This window comes from Frieseomelitta varia, unplaced genomic scaffold (assembly GCF_011392965.1).
Source record: "Frieseomelitta varia isolate USP_RPSP 00005682 unplaced genomic scaffold, Fvar_1.2 scaffold_526, whole genome shotgun sequence".
Classification (NCBI taxonomy): Eukaryota; Metazoa; Arthropoda; class Insecta; order Hymenoptera; family Apidae; genus Frieseomelitta; species Frieseomelitta varia.
The window spans coordinates 5,743-15,832 of record NW_025110286.1 but is presented as its reverse complement, the minus strand read 5'-3'; the positions used below and the strand labels follow the sequence as shown (position 1 = coordinate 15,832).

At 28.9% G+C, this 10,090-nt stretch overlaps 1 protein-coding gene across 1 annotated transcript in view; it reads right to left on the bottom strand.

Annotated features, from left to right (window-relative positions):
* LOC122533415 overlaps nt 1–8,829 on the bottom strand; it is a 32,477-nt gene extending 23,648 nt beyond the window's left edge. Inside the window, exon 1 of the mRNA XM_043663069.1 lies at nt 8,475–8,829. The gene's annotated coding sequence lies outside the window, so the exon portion shown is untranslated. The remainder of the gene's footprint in view (nt 1–8,474) is intronic.
* Nucleotides 8,830–10,090: the final 1,261 nt, after the last annotated feature.

The window sequence follows — 10,090 nt, the reverse complement described above, 5'->3', positions numbered from 1 at the left end:
CCACAAATTTATTAAAGTCCAACAATTCATTGAAAACATACTTCTACATCTTAAAATGACACATAATATATAGACACATAATATAATTGTACAAATTAATCTGTAGTCAATTAAATTAGTAAATTATGTAAAGAATTGATCAAGCTAAGTTAAAAGTTGAACTGAATGAAGTTGGTAAACATTTAATTGTTGAACAAAATATGTGGCCAATGAATATTAATTGATGAGGATTAGTGTGAGCTTTTATATATTTTATACAAGATTGCTAAGATCAAAATACTATATAGTATGTATGTATATTTAAATTGTTTCTTCTATTTTATTTATTTCTTTATATATATATTATAACCATATTAATAATTATATTATATAATATATTAATAATAATTATAACTGTATATTTAAATATATTGATAATTATATACTTTATATATATATAAATTTTATTTAATTCTTCATATATACTGATAACTATATTAATAATTATATAATTTTCTTCATATATATATATATATATATATATAATTTTACTTATTTCTTTATATATATTATAACTATATTAATAATTATGTAACTTTCTTTATATATATATATATATAACTTTATTTATTTCTTCATATATACTATAATTTTCTATATATATATAATTTTACTTATTTCTTTATATATATTATAACTTTACTTATTTATTTATATATATTATAACTATATTAATAATTATATTATATAATGTATTAATAATAATTATATAACTATTTATATATATAAAGAAAAATGATGTAAGAAATAAGAAAAATAGAAAAAACAATTTGAACATACATACATACATATATACACACACACACACCTATCGGCACTCGTTTAATTAAGGAATATGCTTATGGTTTAAAATCTGTATAATGGCACCGTCGTCGGCTCGGCCGAGTCGTTTCCCTATCGCGAAAATTATCCGTCCCGTGGGACGTTCGCTGAGGTCACATCGTAATTTAATCGACGAGTTTACGTGCGAACGATTTTAATTACGGAAAACACGGACAATTGCCAGTGGCTTGTAATCGCGTGCCATTATCGTTCGTTTGCTCGATCGAGCTGTGCGGTACATACGTATCGAGGTGCACGGTTGGCGAACTGGTTCCGCCGGTGGATAACTTTAGACAGCGACGTCATTAAAGTGGAAAGCACTTTCCGTGACGCTCGAGTAGTATAAAACGAAGACGAGGAGGAGGAGGAGCCTTGGCGAGCGAACGAACGTCCTTGCTCGATAATGGTAAATCGCCCGCGAAACTATCCTTCACCGTGTCTCTCGTATACAAAGTGATCCTCGAACACGCGCCTTTAGATGATGAATCTGTATACAGTGAACAGTCATTCTGCGTACGTTGAAGCCTTAAGTATCGAGGTGTGTGACGAAGAGCGTAATCAGTAATTATAAGTCTTTTCTTATTGTAGTTAATGTTAACGACGCACAAAATGAAGATTGAACAATGTATAGGACAGTGTGTGTGTGTATAAGACACTTTTCTGTTTTTGTGGCAACAGATTATCATTAGAGAACAGATAGATAAATAACAAGGTTACTCTGCTGTAATATTAAAAATAAATTACGCAAAACAGTTAGTTAAAAATGAAAAAGAGTATTTTATTTATATATATTTTATAAACTTGTGTTACTTTATAAACTTGTCTTGATATTAATGAAGATTGGACAATACAGCGACATGTATAAAATGATATGTTTAATTACTGAATATGCAAAAGCTGATCAGCCAATAAAAAGATCAATAACAATCAGGCTAAGGTAAATGTAAATTACAATTACAGGAGAAACTTATAACTTGTAATAATAAGAAGAAGTATTTTTTTCTTTCATATCTCTGTTATACAAAAGAATTTAAAAAAAAAAAAATGAAAAGAAGAGGCATTTCATTCTGTATCCTATGTTTACATTTGAAAATAATTTTTTTGTAATCAATCGCATAGTGTTTTACTAGATCTATGCATATTAAAATTGTTCTGGCTACAATTATTTGGTTACAAGTATATTTTCTCAAATGGTCTGATATAGATAACTTTCTCCTACGATAGTTTTTAAATGGAATCTAATGGTTTAGGTTTCGTCAAATATTGGGACAAAGAGGGACACATCAAATATTGTCTGTAACTCGAAATTTCAGGTGTGCAGGACGTTTTTTTTATTTATTCTCAGCGCCCGACTCTCGACACGCATTTAAGAATCACTCTGTATACGTACGTACGTGTTCAAATAACGCTTGCCGCGCGACAGTATGAATAAAGTTTCACGACAACGTTTTTTTGAATGGAAAGGCGGAAGAAACGTGGTAATGGAGGAAACGCTTTCCACGAACTGCCGTATGACAGTTAGACGTACACGTACACGTGAGGTAGGCTTGCATTACCGGATCGTGCACGATTTTAGAACTGTTATTCGAGCCTTATCTCTGCGTTCGTATCGTTGACGAAATTCCACTGGCCCGAAACAAGTGGAATTTCGTGTCCGACGCGACATAGAGGAGGAAAGGAGATCACTAGGTTTTCAGGGCAGAAAATTTTATTCAAACACTGGGCAAAAATTGACTCTTGGACTCTGTTAGATTAGGTCTCGATTAGTCGGATTGTTTGAAAAATTATATTTTCTTCGAGAGGCATTTACAATAAAAGATATTTGTAGATAAGCTTGCCCTTCAATGGAAAAAAATTTTTTAATCTCGTTGAGGTGTCGTTGAATCTTTTTACTTCAATCAAAGGAAGCACGTAGGTTTAAATTTTCCTTTATTCGAAGAATTTCTAAATTAAATATTTCTGAATAAATATTTAAATTTAAGAATTTTTAAAAGACCATTTGAAAGAATTTTAGAGAGAAATTTTAAAGGGAGAGTTAAGAATTATTAAATGAAGTTTTTCAGGAAGTTAAAAATGTTTAAAAAAGGTCTGAAAAGGGTGTAAGAATTTTTGAAAGGATTTGGGAATATTTAAAAAGAGTTTTAGAATTTATACAAAGTATCGCACTTCCTTAAAAAAAGAAAGTATGTTTAAAAAATATTTGTAACTTTTCAATGAAACGTTTTGAATCTTTTTTGCCCCAATGTCTGTCCTAATTTGATATTTTGAAAAAGCCATTGATATATATTCTAAACAGAAAAGTTATCAATGATGATTCTTTCAATGTTAATAACTATTTTCCTCAAATTTGAAAACAATAAGAAAAAATAGGATTCATTCATAGCAGGATTAATCAAGTTCCATTTTCACAGCATCGAACATTTTTAATCACATTAATCATACAAAATTTAATATACTAGAACTGGATTAATGAATATGTAAATACCATAATAGACACAATGATGCGCAAATACTTTATGCAGCCATTACAGATCTCTCACAGATAGAGTGTAATTAAAAATTCAGTTCTATTAAGAAAGTTAATGGAGTGTCGTCGATAAAGATCGGTTGATTGATCTACAAAAGTAAGTAGATTCAGGAAGGATGAGTTATTTCCTGTTTTCAAACACGGTAGAATTCCGTTCATACGAGTTTCACTTATTCGGACAAAGTTCCAATCAATACTTAATTGAAATGATCTCGTGCTTGTTGGATCCTGTTATTCGAACTATTCGATCAAATCCAGTTATCCCACTACGTGAATGAGAAATCACTAACAGTGATGACATGAATTTACTGAAATACTAAAAAGGTCTGAATGTAATTCAACTCTGTCTATTTAAACTCAATTCTAATCTAAGTGAATTCTTATTAAATCCAATAGGATGTAAACTCCTATTATTTGAAAGAAACATTAGTAATTAAGAGAGTCGATGATCTCCAATTAAAATACTTCAACAAATAAATGTAAATGATGTCTTACTATATACTATATAGTATATATTAATTGTAGGATAGTAAGACATCATTTACACATATATATATATTTGTTTTAGTTTTTTAGTACTGAAGTATAGTAAATAGTATATATTAATTATAGGATACCTTGCTATATACTATATAGTATGTATAGTGTAACTGTAATGTATATGATATACATGGTATAACCATGGTAATATACTATATATATATATATATATATATATATATATATATATATATATATATATATATATATATACTAGAGTATAAAAATTATAGTGATATACTGTAAACTATAAACTATAGTAATATACTATAAAGTATAGTATAGTATATAGTATAGTATATTATACTATAAAGTATAGTATAATATACTATAGTATATACTATAAAACTATAGTAATATACTATACACACTAGAGTATAACTACAGTAACATACTGTACTATGTAGTGTAACTATATACTATTGTATAACTATAGTAACATACTATAGTATGTATAAGTTTATATTAGTAGATTGTAGTATAGTTACAGTATAGTATAATACAGTTAGATATAACTATACTTTATACTATACTATTTAATATAATTAAATATAACTATACTATTAATATAATTAAATATAATAGTATACTATACTATACTAGTATATATACTATAATATAATTAAATATAATAGTATATACTATACTATTTAATATAATTAAATATAACTGTATTATGTTATAGTAAAGTTGTATCATAATATATAGTATATTAGTATAGTTATAACATAATATATATTTATATTATACAGTATTATATAGGTAAATTTCGACCCTCGCATGATTCACTTGTCAGAAACAACAGTTGATGCAACCCAAAACGGAGAAAACAGTCGCCATGTTGTCTCCTGATCCTTCAACCACGTCAATCTTGTTTGAAACGAACCCCAATCGTTCCCATACGACGTCATACCGATTGTATCATCGAAGCCCGATTATGGTAATCGCGCGCGCGCGTGCGCGATGCATAATGCTAGCCAGTCCCCGTCGTTGTCGGGACTTTTTGTGAAAATGTGAACGGAAGACAGAGCATTTCCTGAAGGAGCTCGACGTCGCAAGGAAGCTCCAGAGCGAGCCAACCGGGCAATGTGTGTTTGAACGTAGTCAAAACCCCCTCCTCGTAATCTTCTCCCACTTGCAGATCCTTTCTTGTCCCGAAGCGCGTTAGATCTCCGCGAGATCCTCCGTGTAACATTGTGGCAACAAGGAAGTCGCCGTTGAGGTCTACGGGGGAATTACCGTTTCGCGATAACGTGCTCGAATCGCGAATGCTGGCAACACGCGCTCCAAACCACGACACGCGTGGTGGACATATTAGGTTGTCGCGGACGGAGCGACCAGATTTTTAATATCGGTTTATGGTTAATATTGTAGCTTGTGTTTATTTTATAATTTGTACCTTACATATTTATTATTTTATATATATATTCATTTATTATATTTATATTTACGTTATATATTTATGTTTTTATATTTCTTTATTTATATATTTATTATTTTATTTTTTATATTTATTATATTTATATTTACATTATATATTTATACTTTTATATTTCTTTATTTATATATTTATTATTTTACATATATATTTATTTATATTTTTATATTTATTATATTTATATTATATTTACATTATATATTTATACTTTTGTATTTCTTTATTTATATATTTATTATTTTATATATATATATTTATTTATTTTATAGTTTATACATTTATATAAATTTTTTTCCTTACTCTGTATTATTTCTTTATTACTCTGTTTCATTTTTGCAATTTTCGTGAATCTTCGCGATTAATATAATTATAATTGGAGTTACGCAGGAATCTACCAATCTTCAAAGTGACAAAAAGTTAATTAAACGGATCCCATAATTTCGTGATCTTATCACCTCGTTCAGTAACTCTCACGTTATACGGTTGTTAAAACTACCTAAAGCTATAGTTCCAAGCTAAAATTGTTCCAAACTGTAATATTATAATGTAATCTGTACTCTGTCCCTATTGTCTGCGCTACTCACAATTAAATAACTCATTGAAAAACCATTATGGAACAAGAAATAAAGTGTATCATCAGTAAATGTAAAAGCTCTCCTCCTTTTTTGAAATTGAAACTAGATTTCAATTTCGAACTTTGAATTCAGATTCATAGCTTTCTGCATAACTCGATTCGATTGAAGCTCATGCATTTTATGTTGGAAGACTAGGTGATGCATATTGATCCGAATAAAGTTTTTAATCTTCACAAAAAAAAAAAAAAAAGAAAAAATAGCTCTAATATACATGTATCAAGTATGTTCAATTGGTTAATATCCAAACAGTTGTTAACTAAAGTATTTGACAATTTCGCGACACATAGTTCTCCCTTCTTCGAACGCTGCACTTTGAACTTTGTCGTTAGATTTCATTCACATCATTACAAAGAAAATATTCGGTATTTTTATGATGTATTATAATTAAAGAACAGAAAATAAAAGCGCGGTTAATTTCGACGTTCTATTTAATTAAAATGTTTACATCGTTGCGATAAATTATTGCCTAGCCGTCGGTAGGTTTTAAAACTAGTTTCAGTGAAACTTTTCAACCAATTATCTCTCGTTTTGCACGAGACCAGGAAATGTCCTAATTATTTATGAAGGTGAGTTTGTATAGCAAAGAACAGAGGGTCGAGCCAGTGTGCGAACGCGCGGCGCTAACTTCCGATAATCACAGAATAATAACAATAGGATAAGAATAACATCGTGGTAAAACTGCGATGATTTAACGATCTCCGGGCCTAATTAAATTCTCCGTTGCCATATACGCTGCTGACAAAAATTAGGGGATATTTCAAAATGAATATGAAGCGGTAAAAAAAAGGAGCGTTTGATTTTGCTTTTCTGCTTTTCTTTTTTAGTTCAGTGAAAATCTTATTTTTATTCTACATATATATATATAATATATTTGAAAATATATGTAAATATTATACATTAATAATTATATATATATATGCTTGTATAATAGATAATATTGTAAATATTATACATTAATAATTATATATGTATAATATTTACATATATTATCAAATATATATATATATGTGGATACTTATTTTATATACTATGATATGTTATCCTCTTTGAACCTCTAATAATAATCACCTAACTCAATTAATTTATTATCGATTATAAGTACGGACTCAAGGGGTTAAAAATAAAAAGAAACTACAATTGAAAGTAACCAAAAAATGATTTGAATAAAACTGATTGAAATAGTTTTTCAAATAAAATGGAAGAAATACATCAACCAACGCGAAAGAATTGAACTCGTGAAAATTGAAAATTTTCTGAAATTTTGAAACTGGAAATTGCGAGTGGTCCTAATTCAATTGTTTATCTTCACGTGCTGTAACATTCCCGTTTTGCAGTTTGTGAACAATTTTTCAACTTTAAATTCTTGTATCAAACTTGACTTCAAATCCTTGCTTTTTCCATTTAAAAATTCTATTTGTTTAACTTTCAGTCGTTGATTTTTCTTCAGTCATGCATTTAGAACGTCGCTTGTCATTAACGGAAGAGTTTAGTTATTAAAATACAATATAATATTTTTATGAATAAAATTATATATGTTATATTATAATTATTATTATATATAATATTATAATATTAATATAAATATTATTTTGTCATTCACGAAAGAATTTAATTATTAAAATACAATATAATATTTTTATTAATGTAATTATATATATATTATATTGTACCATAATACAGTTATTATTATTTATAATATTATAACATTATTATACAATAATACTATATTAATATAAATATAATATTGTAACATTATTATAATATACTATAAATTATATTATAATAATGTTACATAAATATAATATTATAACATTATTGTACAATAATAATATATGAATATAAATATAATACTATAACATTATTATAATATAATATAAATTTATAATAATAATATATTTATTTATTTTATTATATATATAAATTTATATATAATATAAATATAATATAGTATATTATTATAATATATATTATTATAATATAATATAAATTATAATATTAATTATAAAATATTAATTATAAAATAGTATAATATAATAATTAATAATATTATAATATTAATTATGATATAATATAAATTATATTATAATATTGTTACATAAATACAATATTATAACATTATCATACAATAACAATACATTAGTATAAATATAATTATTACGATATTATAATTGTTCCGTCAACTAAGAAGATTCCGACGTTAGAAGCACATTTGCATGACACAAGTCATTTTCTTCAATAAGAGGCCGCTCACGCTGGCCTCCAATTAATTCATTCTCCCTTTAAGAGAAGACATACGTACATAAAACACGTCGCACCTCTCAAAGAAAACCCACGGCCTTCGGCAAGCTTACGTAAACGAGCGCCCAACGAACGTTTGGCCCCCAACCATGTATATTCATTCCATATATTCGTATTCGCGCCGTATCGCGTTGAGCAATTACCGCCGTTCAAAGTTTGTTCACACTCTACCCACCTCGTTTGTCTTCGTGAGCGCAGCGGTGATCCACCAAGCGGCACTGGGTTTCAACCTCTCGGCGGAGGTGTCGCTGGAAAACTGCACCCGTGAACGATCACCAACGCGGTCGCGGTCCACCCGATCGCGTCTCATCGAACGAACTTTGATCCCGATCTCGAGAGCGCAAGAACGCCTCTCGGTATTGGCCGGAACCGTTTTCTCCAAATCCTCTCGTCAATTTCTCTTGGAATACGTCTCCCTCACTCGGTCACTTCTCGGTTAATTTTCGCTTCTCGGGTTCGTTCTTTCTCTCTTTCTACTTTTTTTTTTTCTTTTTTTCACGAGTTCACCGACTCGGTGAATCGCGATCTGCTATCAGAGTGAAGGCTTTTCTTAAGGCCGTCTCGTACTTATGTCGCTGCCCCCACTATCGGGGCAACGCGCCGCGAGCTGTTCAGCTTGCCGGGGCCCCGAACAACGATGCCCCCCCCCCCACCCCCTCCTGAACATAGAAAAGGAAATACGTGCCAGAGCCGGCGACACACTTTCCGTCGGTTCACTCTTCCTTCTGTCTCTCGTTCCACGCCGATGCTTTTTCTTCCGTCGCGAGATCTCATCGTTTTGGCGATGTTTGGCCATGTCTTCCCATTACACGTTGCCGCGCGTTTGAGGATTTCGGATCGCTTCGAATCTAATTCGATTCACTTGAGAAGGTGAGAATTTTGAATTCTGAATTTTGAAGTGTATTGAGTTTGAAAGTCCAAGTGCTTTGCGTTTGATAGTGTTTGACATCATTGAACACACTGTCGTAGATATATATATATATATATATATATATATATATATATATATACATTAGTATATACAATATACGATATAGTATAGTATATATAATATACACTTATTTTAATATAAGTACTTGTAGAGTATATATAGTATATAGTATATAGTACTGTAGTATACTATACTGTATATAGTATATGGTATTGTAGTATACTATACTGTATATACTATATAGTACTGTAGTATACTATACTGTATATAGCATACTATACTATACTATATACTATGTATATACTATACTAGGCTATACTATATACTACATATATACTATATATACTATACTATGCTATACTATATACTATATATACTATACTATATTGTACTATATACTATATATATATACTTTACTATACAATACTATATATACTATATATACTTTACTATACTATACTAATGTACTATATATATACTTTACTATACTATACTAATATACTATATACTATATATAATATACTATACTGTACTATATACTATACAATACTATATATACTATATATACTTTACTATACTATACTAATGTACTATATATATACTTTACTATACTATATTACATATATAGTATATTAATTATTATAGTATACTATTATAACACAATTATACTTGTTATAATAAAATATTAGTACATACGACATAGTAAATACAACAGTGGAACTGTCGACTGTAAATGCATAAAAGTGTACAAACTTGCGTCAGAGAAGAAAAAAAAAACATGCAAGGAGCAGAGAAATCACCTAAAAAATTTAGCATCATAAGATCCCATCGATCGACAGTTTTTAATAATAATATTAAAG